The sequence below is a fragment of the Heterocephalus glaber genome, unplaced genomic scaffold, assembly GCF_053883595.1.
Source record: "Heterocephalus glaber isolate CG9 unplaced genomic scaffold, H.glaber_assembly_v1.0 deba00000281, whole genome shotgun sequence".
NCBI lineage: Eukaryota > Metazoa > Chordata > Mammalia > Rodentia > Bathyergidae > Heterocephalus > Heterocephalus glaber.
In genome coordinates this window covers 28,753,939-28,767,744 of record NW_028258139.1, presented here as the reverse complement: position 1 = coordinate 28,767,744, position 13,806 = coordinate 28,753,939, and the positions used below count along the sequence as shown (strand labels likewise).

The window sequence follows — 13,806 nt, the reverse complement described above, 5'->3', positions numbered from 1 at the left end:
TGTACTCCCAAAGCTCTCATGGGCTGAAATCTGTTCCCCATTATGAAGCATGAAGAGCGTAGAAACTTAGCTCTGCTATGGTACATGGAGCCGAGCTCTTTGGGAAGTGAGTAGGATTCAGGTCATTGGGGTGGAGTCCCCATGATTGAACCCTGGTGACTTGGTGAGAAGAGAGAGAGGTCAGAATGGACACAGGTTCTCTCTCTCAGACATGCACACACACACGCTCCTTCTCTACATGATTCTCTGGATTTCTGCTGGGTCTGTTGTCATTTCACCCTTTTATTCCTAATTGCATGGATTTGGGCATTTTCTTTCCTTTTTCTGATAAGGTTGGCTAAGGGTTTGTCAATTTTATTGATTCTTTCGAAGAACCAACTCTTGGCTTCATTGATTTTTTTGTATAGTTCTCTTAGTCTCCCTTGCATTGATTTCTGCTCTGATCTTTATAATTTCCTCCCTTGTATGAGCTTTGGGGTTGTCCTGCTCTTCTTTTTCTAGAAGCTTGAGGTTCAGCATCAGGTTGTTTAATTCAGCTAGCTCTGTTTTCCTAATATGAGTATTCACTGCTATGAATTTCCCTCGTAAGACTGCTTTCATTGTGTCCCATCGATTCTGATATGTTGTATTGTCATTTTCATTTAATTGAATGAACTGCCTGATTTCTTCTTTAATTTCCTCTGTGACCCATTGGTTATTCAGAAGTGTGTTGTTCAATTTCCATGTGTTTATGAAATTTTTGCAGTTTCTTTTGCTATTGATTTCCAATTTCACCATACTATGGTCTGATAATATACAGGGGATAATTTCAATTCCTTTGCACTTACCTAATATGTTCTATGAGCGAGTATGTGGTCTATTTTGGAGAACAACCCGTGTGCAGCTGAAAAGAATGTGTATTCTGATTTTGTGGGGTGGAGCACTCTGTAAACATCTGTTAAGTCCATTTGTTCAAGAGTTTGATTGAGTTCTAATATTTCCTTGCTTGTTTTTTGTCTAGTTGCTCTATCTATTTGTGACAATGGGGTATTGATGTCCTCCACTACTATTGTGTTAGTGCTTATATGATTTTTCTTATCTGTTAGTATTTGTTTTATATAGTTGGGTGCACTAGTGTTTGGTTCATAGATATTTATGATTGTCATCTCTTCCTCTTATATTTCTCCCTTTACAAGGATGTAGTGTCCTTCTTTGCCTCTTTTAATCAGTGTTGGTTTGAAATCTACTTGATCTGCAAAGCGGATAGCTATTCCTGCTTTTTTTGGGGTTCCCGTAACATGGAGTATTGTTTTCCACCCTTTAACTTTCAGTCTATGAGTTTCTTTTTGAATTAAGTGTGTTTCTTGTATGCAGCATATTGTTGGATCTTTCTTCTTGACCTATTCTGCCAATCTATTTCTTTTGATTGGTGAATTGAGATCATTAACATTGATGGTTATAACTGATACGTATTGACTTATCATTGTCATGACTTTTTCTTTCCATTGGATTCTCCACCTTTGCATGTAATTTCTTGTTGTGCCTGATGGATTCATTCTGCTGGGCTTCCTGGAGTTGTGATCCTCATTGTCTTTCCTAGGATATTGTCTAAAATTTCTTGGAGTGCTGGTTTGGTATTCATGAAGTTCCTAAGGTGCTCTTTGTCATGAAAGTATCTTATTTCTCCATCAATTTTGAAAGACAGTTTTGCAGTGTACATCAATCTGGGTTGGAGGCTGTTCTCCTTTAAGGCTTGCAATACTTTACTCCAAGCTCTTCTTGCCTTGAGGGTTTGCATTGAGAAGTCTGCTGTGATTCTGATGGGCTTTGCTTTGTATGTGATTTGTTTCTTTTCTAACTGCTTGTAGAATTTTGTTCTTCTGTTAAGTTTCTGGAATCTTAACAACTATATGCCTTCGTGTAGATTTTTTTTGATCAAGGCTATTTGGTGTTCTATATGCCTCACTTATCTGTATGTTGAGTTCTTGCTATCTGGGATTTTATTAAGCTCATCACCCCTTATATCTAAGTTCTTGACCTTCTTTCAGCAGTAATTTTATTAATCCAGTTTATCGAGAATCCCTCTACCCTTCCTAGTAACCAAGCTATTCTTGGTAATCTCCGATGCACTGATTCCCCTACCTTTCTGCCTTGGCTGGAAATCCTTAGCTCTCCTTGCAGCTGAACTCAACCCTGTTCTGCAGCCTCTTTCCTCTACTGTAGTAGTTTGAGTAAGATATATTTACTATTTTAACAAGTAGCCAGGAACAGCTTTTCTTTACATTAAACCCAAGAGTTTTCTTTATAATAGAAGTTACTGTTAAGCACCGAATGTGAATGTGATTGTATTGGGAGTGATCACGGCAAAGGGAGCACTTTGTATGCAAAACACATAGGATGTGTTTTGTTAAGGAAAATGAGAGTGACTTTTCTACCATAAAATGAATAATTGTTCCAGTACACATGGTGTAGGGAAAACCCTGACTGGATAATGTTGTTGAAGCTTCAAGGAAAGGACATTGTATTTTATTTTTGTAGACAGCTAAGTTTAAATAAGTTATTTATTTATAAGATTGTAAATGAGAGCAGTAACATTAAATTTTATACTGATGTAAAACTACAATTTAGGTTTCTTTCTATTAAAATCATATATTTTGTTGGCTAGTGATCTTTTCAATACAAGTTTGTAAGAGACTTTCCTTTATTTTCTGAGTAATTTTCACAGACTATAAATATTCAAGGTCTCATCAGAATAATTTCTTATGCTTGGTGTTGACTTTAACATGTCCTTCATTATTAAAGAAAACAAAGTCTTCACTTAAAAAAGTTGGATTTTAAAATAATCTTGTTACTTCTCTCATCTGCCTTAAAAATCTCTTAATGTCATTTGGATTAAACAGGGAACCAAGTATTGTTCCTTGGTAATCCAGTATCCCATTTAATTAAATATTCACATTTCTCGACAACTTTTTATATTTCACCTCTCCCAAAGCAAATCCTAAAGGATATCTTATGCCATGTTAAGGAGCAAAAAAAGTCAAATTAAGTGAGAAAAAGTGTTATTAAGGGCAACTATCATAGTAGGAAGGTGTCTGATGCTCAGAGACTGAGGCAAGAATCACAGGCAAGCAGAGTCCTAGGAAGGGTGTCTTCTAACAGTGTGTGGATGGGGATCCATGAAACTCAGTGGACCGTATTCAACATGGCACCATCAGAGAAGCTGAAGTGGGAGTTTGGATATGGTTAGGCGGTAGAGTGGGTCTCTAGGTCTGAGAAGGAACAAATTCAAGTCCAGGAGGTTCATGTAGAGTGGAGGGCTGTTTGTTTTGGCAAAACAGCATACAGTTGTTTTGAGGACAAAGTTTGAACACCTTTGTCAGCACCATCTTTTGTCCAGGACAAGTCAGAAAGAAAGTCCTGAGCAACACAGTGATGAGGAGATTTCAACAAGGGATGGCAGAGTAGAATAATCCCTGGGGTCAGAGTTTCTTCAGAGTTAGTCCTTTTGAACCATCAGATATTTAAGTGCCCTTTGATCAGACATCTGAAAGCAGGATGTCTAAAAGAAAAAAAAGAAATATTAGTGTAAAAGGGTGTATTAAGTTAAAGAAACAGGAGTTGAACCCAAAGATGTCCAATTCAGGGGATTCCAAAGATGGTGGATGAAAACTTTTGAGCAGGCAGCGCTGTTCTGAGTTCCCTAATGGTCTTGGTGACATTGTACATGGTTTGAACTACTTTTCCTATGAGGCCTGGCCTGGCCTAAGCAATTAAGAAAACATGGTTAGTGGTTCAGAAAGTGGCTTTCCAGAGAGAAATAGGACTGTGCTTAGTGATTCATTCCTCAGCCCTCTGCAGTGTGAGTCTTACAGGCATATAACAAGTTAGTGGACTTTTGCTTGCAGTGATTCTTGGGAAACTGGGGGCAGCCAGAAGAGAAAGTCTCAGTAAGGATGGAAGTGGTCAATTTTTAGTGTGCAGAGCAAAGAGAGAGAGAAAAATCAGAAGGTTAGTTTGTAGTCAGATACTTAAGGAACTGGAAGGATAGAAAATCTGGTCCAAGTCCACAAAGTGAGAGGTTCTAGTCTGATTGAGGCAGGGACCAACTGCTGCACACAGGGAGAGAGAAAGCTTGGCAAGCAGACAGCACAGAGCCAGCATTTCCATCAGTCTCATGCCATTTACACACAGGGTCAAAGCAGCTCAAACACATATGCACAAGAACCTGGGCATCCAGAAGGCTGTGCTAGTTTCCCACTGAAACACAGAACTTCTTTCCACTGATTCCCTTCCCCCACTTGATCAAACATAACCCCCAAGAAAGACTATTTCTGACCACTCAATAAGGCTGACTTACACTGGCTGTTTACATAAGTACTGCAAGAATGGCAACTTACACATCAGTCTTCTTACATTGGCTCTGCAGGAAGTTTTCATAAAGAATCTCAAATTTCAAAGCCTCTTGAAGATGAGAAGCCAAGCCAAGAACTGACCATCAGTTTTACCTGCAGAACCCATTGCTTTGGCAGGAATTTCTCTCTTCTTGGGCTTCCTTGAACAGCCTAAGATTCCTAAGTCTCCTGGGAAGACACTTCCTTACATGCCTGTTAGACCAGGAACCCTGTGAAGCCAGGGCTCAGGCCAGGTTTCCCAAGAGGAACTTGGTAATCATTGGCTGCAGAGTCTGCCTTATTTCTTGAGAAGTGCCTGCTCATAGCTGATTAAAGAAGCATCCTTCTCAACTATGACATTCCAGGCAAAACCTTGGTGTACTGTCAGTGTTTCCAGTTATGTCCTGTTTTCAAGGAGGATATGCTCCCATGGAATCTATGCAAATATGTACATTGCCATGAAAATAAGGGTATTCAGTAAGAATTTCTCAAATTTGAAAGGGTGAATCAGGAAGGAAGAGATAGAAATTTCGCTTCTGTTTACAAGGAAAGGTTATCATTGGTGGAATTGAGGGATAGGTTCAAGAGAAAAGAGAAAGGGATCCTTTATATCCAGAAAATAGATTATTAAAGCAACAAGACTGTCCAAAGTGAGTCCATAATCACTTACCATCAGTTCATTCCATGCTATGTTATTAATCCTTTTCTACTTCATCCTAGATCAGCAGTCTCAGGAACTCATGTCTCTCAGCGGGAGGTCTAGACTCCTCTGCTTTGGGCACTGTTTTGGTCTTACAGGTTTTTTTTTTGGTACCAGGGATCAAACTCGGGACCTTCTGCTTGTGAGGCAGGGGGCAGAAGCACTGAGCTAAATCCCTGGCCCCATCCTACAGTTTGAAGTGATTCCATCACAGGCTTTTGCCTGAGTTTTCAGTATTGTCCTTTCCCAGGGGTCTCTGAGATGGTCCATTCTCTTAAAGACAAAGCCCACTGGCCTATTGCCGATTTACAAGTCCTCATGGGGAAGCATCAGAGTAAAACATTAACCATCTGTAGTTTAAAAAAAGACTTAAAATGAGTATTATTGACATATTTTGGCTATTTTTCAAAGCAAAAGGTCTGATGAAAGTTAACTATGGAAATAAGTACAAGTGACAGGGAAATTAGATTTTTATATGACACAAAGTCTGTTCTAAAAGTTTTAGACAAAATATGTATATATGTAAAGATTAATTCTATTTTCAAAGAACAGTGCATAATGCATCTAATTTATGAAAATAGATGAGCATAATTTTTTCCAAGAGAAAATTGCAGATGTAATAATCATGAGACATAATATACTATGAATATATAAAGCACACATTAGAATATATCACGAATATATTATCAACCCAGAAGATTCAGTATAGCTGTATAAGTTTAGGAAGAAAGCACTCAGACAGAATAAGACTATTTTTTCAATGCTGAGAATGCAGAAGACATACTATGTTTATTAATTCAGCAATATGAAATTATTTTCACTGACCAAAAATTTATCTAAGTTGTGTGTTAAATTTTAAAAACATTTTGGTAAGGTTTTATGGGAACACTTTTTCACATTGATTGTATTACAAATTTAATCTCCTTAACTTCTCTGAAGCTCAGGAATATTTGGTTTATATAGGCTCTTATTTACATCTAAGCTGAACCAAATGGACCTCCTTTAATGGATTTTAGGATTTAATCTTGTAATACCATTTGGAGCCAGGTTGGTCTCAAACTCCTGGATTTGAGTGATCTTCTGACTTCAGCCTCCTGAGTGTTGGAACTTCAAACTCATTCCCCTTGGCTACATCTAATTTAAAAATTTTAGCCATGGTTCAGGCATAATCACAAAAATGCAAAGCTCCCTGGTTTACATAGAAGAGCTGACTCTCATTGTTGCTTCAGCTCCACTTTTTCCTAAGGATGGTGTTTTTAGTCAATGGGGCAAGTTGAAACAACTAGCACAACATGAGGGCTGAAGCCCTTTCATCAGTATCCGTGTGGGGAACTCTTAAGCTGTCTGTGGCCTGATGTGTAATTCTATGGATGCTGTAACCTAGATTTCAGGGGAGGGATAGAGGAGAGGAGCATCCATGCCATGTCTCCTAAGCCCATCTGAATGGACAGAAGAGTCTGGTGGTCTCTAGGTAACCTTTCAGCCTCAGATTGTAATGTTGATTTCCCCGAGCTCTGCCAGAGCCAGGGGGAGAGACTTTAGGCTCAGGTGAGCAAAGGGAATCGAGGGTCTAATGGGAAGCAGAAAGGAGGGGTGCAGCAGCTAGAAATGAGGAAATGGGGAGGTTCAGGGACCCCAGGGAGCTGGAGGGAAAGTGGTAAAAGGAGAAGGAGATTCAGGGGTAGGTGATGAGAGGAGACAGGTTTTAGAAGGAATCAGAAAAGGAAGACAGGCTTTGAAGGAAGCAACGGCCTCTGGAAAGCTTTTGCAGGAAATATTTTGTTTCTATGCCTAACAAGCCAGCAATTGAGAAAAGAGGACTCTGTTCCTTGGTTGAGGTCTTATGGATGTGATATGCAAGAGCCCCTCACAGAAGGAGATGATTTGGGCAGATCCTAAGATGCCCCAAAGAGGACACTGGAGATTAAGTTCAAGACTTCGTCATTTTTGAGCAGTGCTGAATTGGGACTGATGAGGGCACAGGTTACGTGCAACTGAGGGGTGTGAGGGACCACAGTTGGGTGGACAGGGGCCATAATAACAACAGGAATACCTGCAGATGCTGAAGACCTTGGGACCATAACCAAGGCATGATTTCTTGGGAGAGAATCGGGGCCTTTAACCAAATCCCCAAAAGGCAGAAAAATAGGAAAAATTACAAAACCCAAAGAAAAATAAAATCAAGTTCTTACTGTGCCACCACAGAAGATATCTGGAACCCTAAATGGGGATCATGACTCACCACTCTGTGGATCCTGATTCTCCCAGCCAGAAAGAAATAGCAACAAAGAGCTGGCATTAACACTTGGGGGAGAGAGGAGCTGAAGAGTGGCCAGCATCCGTCCGAGTCCTGGCATCACTGCTGGCAAAGGAAAACCTAACCTATACATTAGGATGGAAAACTGCATTAAGGGGTGCTGCAATAGGAGGAGGGGAGCACTGTAACGGAAATATGCTCAAAGTCTAAGTCCCAATGTCTCAAGAAACAGTTGGGTAGGCAAATCAGTTAAATTCAGAGATGCCTGGGGTAGATGGCTTTGGACAGAGGGAGATGCTGCAAGTTGGTGGTGAGAGTTCTTGAAACCTAACAAACATCAAATACAGTGATGGCAGGAAATGTTTTGAGGTTAAGCACGGGGGCGGCAGCTTCACCTGAGGTGGAGCAAACGTGTTAAAGTGAGAAAAATACAAATGGTGCTGGGGCCTCTGTGTTAAGCATGCTTCTTATTAGCTGCATCAGCACCTAACACTACCTTTGAGGCCCCTGGAAAATCACGAAGGTTTGTTTGTTCATCTAAGGAAGTGTTAGAAATGATTCAGATTGTTTGAACTGTTACTAGTGACTAGAAGCAGGGGTAGCACTGTCAAATCCAAGGAGATGCATATATTTCCCTGGGTGAAATTTGTACGGGTAAAAGGTTATTAGTGTGAATGTTTAAAAAATTGTGTATGCATGGAAAGGCTCTAGAGGTGTGGGCATGCGCTGTTTCTTTCTCCTGAGTCCTGGTAATGCTTTGCCTAATGCCAGACATCAGTTTCCTGTTATCATTCATCACTTCAGTTATTTTTTAAACATTAAATTGGTTTCAGCTTTACTTATTTAATTTGGACACAATATATTTTAGGGGAGTGGTTTTCTCTTGGGAATTCCCATCACTTATTTATGCAGTTTTTTTTTTTTTGGTACTGGGGATCGAACTCTGGACCTTGTGCTTGTGAGGCAGGGAGTGGCACCACTGAGCTAAATCCCCGGCCCTATTTATGCATTTTGTTAATATACTGATACCAAGAACCTACTTCAGATATACTGAATCTTTGTTTTTTGTAATCTTAGTATGTTTTTGGTAAATTCTGATTATGTGCTGGGTATATATGCATCTAATGTCGCAGGATTTTTATGTTATGTCTGAAAATGCTTTCTCTATATAGATTATATATATATATATCTCCATTTTCATAAATTAGGTGTGTTGTGTGCTCTTCTTTGGAAAAACTATCTAAACATTGTGTTTATAGACATTTTGCCTAGAATGTTTTTTGGATTGACTTTATTTTGTTTTGTGTGCCATATAAATAGCCAGATTTTCTCATCAATTGCATTACTAATGTAACAAACTCTATTGAGATCATTTTTGAAAAATATCAATAAGTGAGTAATAGTCATTTTTAGTTTTTTATCACCAGCAGATCAATTCTGGGGGGAATGTTTTGGTTTACTCAGATGCTTTCATGAAATCCTTGCAGTTGGATATAGGTTAGAGTGTTCATTCTCAACAGAGAATTGTCTTAGAGTCTAGTGGAACAGGACTGGGGCAGACACAGTGGAGTACAAATTTCTAATGACATTGCTTAAACAACAATCAGATCATATCACTGGACCAAGTCAGAATTTCCACACATCCAGTTGACAAGCAGATGTGTCCATGAGACAACCAATCCCAGACCTAGAAGGACAAGAAGTGATTGTAGTAGTTCTTCGTCTCCTCCACGAACATTTCCAGATGCCCAGTGGATGCCTGAAAATAAAGGTCATATCAACTCCCATAACTTGGCAACTCTACATGGACTACAGCCATAACTTTTGCATTTTGAACTAGGACAGCAAAATTAGTATGAATTTATTTTCCTTTATGAATATAAAATTCATTCTTATTGTAGATCTTAATGACATCAGCATACAATTTTTTGCTTACTAAATAAAGAACTTTTACCTTTTCATTTAAAGGAAACATTTCACAGCTTCTCCGTGGCATATGTGAATTACCAGCATCCATATTCTTGAGCCATGAAGCACTCTGTTGCATAAAGGATTACCTGAACACAAACATTTCATCTTAGTCACTGTGGATGTGAAAACCAAGATGGCTATCACGTGTACCAAGTGGCTAATGAGCTGGTTGTGTATACAGCATGGATATAGTGGACAAAGGATAGTTAATGCCTGGTGTGGAACACAGTGGGGTGACAACACAAGATTTCATCATGCGATTCAGAATAGCATGTAACGTAAAACTTACAAATTATTTCTTGCTAGAAATTTTCATTTAATATTTTTGGGCTATGATTGATTGCAGACAATTTTTTTTTAAGAAAAAGAATTGGAAAGTAAAACCATGGAAAAGGGGAAAATACTATACAAAAACTGAATGAGCTCATGAAAGATGATTGGGAATTTGTTTGAAATTTTGTTAATATTTTAACGCTGTTTTCTGGATATAAATATTCTATCACTCACCAATTCCATAGATTTCCTATCTCTTGCATACAAAGCAAAACTTCTGTCTTTTTCTTCCTGACTCACCCTTTCAAGTTTCTGAAATTCTTACTGAATATTCCTATTTTCATTGCAATGAATCTATATTTATATAGATTCAATGGGAGCCTGCCTTCTTTGAGAGCAGGACATGATTAGAAACTCTGGCAGTACAACCAAGATTTTGCCTGTAATGTCATATTTGAGAAGGATGCTCATTTAATCAGGTTTGACCAGGCATTTTTCAAGAAATAAGGCTTATTCTCTGTAGCCAACATTTACAAAGTTCCTCTGAGGAAAACTGGCCTGAGGCCTGGGTTCTCAGCCTTAAAGACATGTAAGAGAGTGACTTCCTAGCATGTTCAGATATCTTAGGCTATTCAGGGAACCTCAAGAAGAAAGGTATTCCTGCCCAGGCAATGGATTTTACAGGTAAAATCTGATGATGAGTTCTTGGCTTGGCTTCTCATCTTCAAGAGGCTTTGAAAAGGGCAATTTGAGATTCTTTATGAAAACTTCCCCCCAGAGCCAATATGAGAAGATCGATGTGTAAATTGCCATTCTTGTTGTCCTGATGTTTAAGAGATACTGAGTTGTTTGCTCCTGACTGGAGGGCAAGAGCCAGCCAGCCCCGAATGGTATCCAGTTGCTCTGTGGCACAAACCCTTGGCCCTGGTTGCCTCCAGGGTGGATAGGAAGATGTGCATTAGGGTACCTAGTGGTCTAAGGACACTGGGTTAGAAATACAGATCAACCAGCTAACTTCCCAGTCTTGCAACATGGATGGATCAGATCAGTGTTTCACTGGTATGATTATCTGGGTGTGATTTTTATTCCCCAAATAGGACTTGAGGCTGTAATGGGGGATGTTGAATGTCTTACTAGCTAAATGCAAGAAGCTTTAAATGACATTGAAGAAGGTATTTCATTACTATATTCAGAAGTAAAAATGATGAGAGAAAAGTCACTCTACAAAATCAATAGCCCTAGATATTCTGACAGCAGTACAAGGTGGAACATGTGCGGTTTTCATAACAGAATGTTGTTTACTTTACATTCCTGACAACTCTGCAGCTGTGTCCTCTGAATCACATGATTTACATTGGCAAATCAAAGCAGCGTCAGACTCTGCCATAGCTTTCATGACTGGGTGGCATCCTGGTTCTTGGGCAAACTGGTAGATGAAAGTTCTCATGTTTTGGACTATGATAGTGTGTATTGGGATTCTTTTATATTGTCTGATCCATTGCTGATGTGGGCTAGTATCTCTTATGCCCTTGCTCTCTTTTTCAGACTATCAGAGGATGATGGTTCTTCAAAAAAAAAAAAAAAAAAGAAGGAACCTGATATTCCTATGTCTCCTTTAGATCAGACAGGATGAGACTTTTGGTCCTTGGTTAGGGATGGTCATGGCCCCTTCTCAGCCTGATGCAGTTAAAAGAAGTTGGACATCTGGACCTTCTGGAACCCCTAAGAATAAGGGTTTAAAGACTCAGGGTTGGAAGTGAGGTAGGATAGAAAAAATAAAAAAAATATGCAGAAAGAAGACAAGGAACTAAAGATTTTAAAGTTGTACTTTTAAGAAAAACTGAAGCAAGACAAGTTAATTTTTGTTCTTCTGAAGGCCCCTTCCCAGCTTGTGGACCCCATCTCCCATCCTTATAGAGAGTAGTCTGAAATTCCTAAAAGGTCCTTTTGCAATAGCTAACAAATTCCTGGGTATTACATCTGTCTTTTTCACCTGCAAATTACCTTTGCCTCCAGCCCAGGATGCAGCAAAGTTGGAGACAGCATATCTCAACTTCAAACAGCATATCTGGACTTCAAACACATATAGATGGCTTGCACTGTAATGTGACAGACAGGGAGAATCCACACTCTAGACTGGCTGTCTTGAAGGGATGCCTTTGAATGTGCTCTACTCCAGCTGGTAATGTTCTCATTTCTTTGAGCATCTCTACACCACTCTTGACTGTATCCTATATCTCTGTCTCCAATAAACCTCTCAAGTCCCTTTTACTGGCATGCCCTGAAGATTCTTTTTCCATAATTGGAGGCAGTGAACCTGCCAACTTATTTTAAAAGGGGGTGTTAAGTTCTTTATTTCAGCCTTGGGCACCAGAGGCCCAATCTGGTGACAACCTGCATAGATTCCATGGGAGCCTGTCCTCCTTGAAAACAGGACATAACTGGAAACACTGACAGTACAACCAAGGTTTTGCCTGGAATGTCATAGTTGAGAAGGATGCTTCCTTAGTCAGCTATGAGCAGGCACTTCTCAAGAAATAAGGCAGACTCTGCAGCCAATGATTACCAAGTTCCTCTTGGGAAACCTGGCCTGAGCCCTGGCTTCACAGGGTTCCTGGTCTAACAGGAATGTAAGGAAGTGTCTTCCCAGGAGATTTAGGAATCTTAGGCTGTTCAAGGAAGCCCAAGAAGAGAGGAATTCCTGCCAAAGCAATGGGTTCTGCAGGTAAAACTGATGGTCAGTTCTTGGCTTGGCTTCTCATCTTCAAGAGGCTTTGAAATTTGAGATTCTTTATGAAAACTTTCTATGGAGCCAGTGTAAGTGTAGGAAGACTGATGTGTAAGTTGCCATTCTTGCAGTACTTATGTAAACAGCCAGTGTAAGTCAGCCTTATTGAGTGGTCAGAAATAGTCTTTCTTGGGGGTTATGTTTGATCAAGTGGGGGAAGGGAATCAGTGGAAAGAAGTTCTGTGTTTCAGTGGGAAACTAGCACAGCCTTCTGGATGCCCAGGTTCTTGTGCATATGTGTTTGAGCTGCTTTGACCCTGTGTGTAAATGGCATGAGACTGATGGAAATGCTGGCTCTGTGCTGTCTGCTTGCCAAGCTTTCTCTCTCCCTGTGTGCAGCAGTTGGTCCCTGCCTCAATCAGACTAGAACCTCTCACTTTGTGGACTCAGACCACATTTTCTATACTTCCAGCTCCTTAACCATCTGACTACAACTAACAGCTTCCAAATGAACTTTTTAATTTTTTCTCTTTTGACTTTAATTCACTAACAACTGAAACTTGACTACCACAATCCTTATTGGAATTTTAGGGTGCCTTGTAGCTAATCTTTCTCTTGATATTTGAAGAATCACATCAAGCTCAATGCTGAGTACTGGTTATAAGGACTGTCATTCCACCTAAATACTCATGGTCAGCTCTTATACTAGACAAGAAACTCTTGGGATTGCTAAGAAATTCCAGTGAAATTCTCAGCTTGTGCATTCCCTTATTGGAGAAGTAACTTACACTGAGCAAAATTACCAATATAACTGACCTCTTAGCTTCAAGAACTCAGTGAATGCTGAGAGGCTGGCTATACAAATTGCTGTGGTTTGGATGTTGTTAGAGTGTGTTCCTTAAAGACTCCTGTGCTGGAACCTTGTTCCCCAGGGAGGCAATGTGGAAGTGGGAGAGCCTGTAAGAGGTGAGCCTTGTGCAGGTTGTTAGGTCACGGAAGTTCCATCCTCAGAAGGGATTAATGCTGTTATTCCAGGGTAGATTAGTTCTTGAGAGGATATGATTTTGTAAAGCAAATTTGGTCTCCGTCTTGCTGCCTCTCTCACCATGTGATCTCTCTCTGTAGAACTTGCTTTTGTCATAATGCCCTCTTGCCATGTTGTGACATAACCAGAAGGCCTTCACCAAAGACAAGCAGATTCTAGATCTGTGCTTTTGGACTTCCAGAATTGTGACCTAAACTGACTTCTTTTTTTTTTTTTATCTATTATATCTTTTAAAAAATCTATCATCAGATATTTTGTTAAAGCAACCAAACATAGACTAAGATATTAACAAAATGATCAGTCCATGTATAAAATATAAACCTGGCCACAGTCTCTGGAACAGCTAGTCTAAGAAGCCTTTTTGCAACCTACTCAGCCTCACCTCCCAAATCAATTAAGACTTGGTCAATAATTGGCCAGATTCCACCATAATATCTGTCCCATTTCTGATTTATGACCAAC

At 39.7% G+C, this 13,806-nt stretch overlaps 1 long non-coding RNA gene across 2 annotated transcripts; it reads right to left on the bottom strand.

Moving 5' to 3' along the window:
* Nucleotides 1–2,481: 2,481 nt before the first annotated feature.
* LOC110347686 (uncharacterized) lies at nucleotides 2,482–13,402 on the bottom strand. 2 transcript variants are annotated; one of them, XR_002392409.2, is made up of 4 exons: nucleotides 13,116–13,402; nucleotides 11,576–11,670; nucleotides 9,282–9,384; nucleotides 2,482–3,538 (listed from the first exon to the last, which is right to left on the bottom strand). It is a non-coding gene; the product is annotated as an uncharacterized LOC110347686 (long non-coding RNA). The 2 variants fall into 2 exon arrangements; XR_002392410.2 differs by lacking the exon at nucleotides 11,576–11,670 and having other exon boundaries at nucleotides 2,483–3,538.
* Between the last annotated feature and the right edge of the window lie 404 nt (nucleotides 13,403–13,806).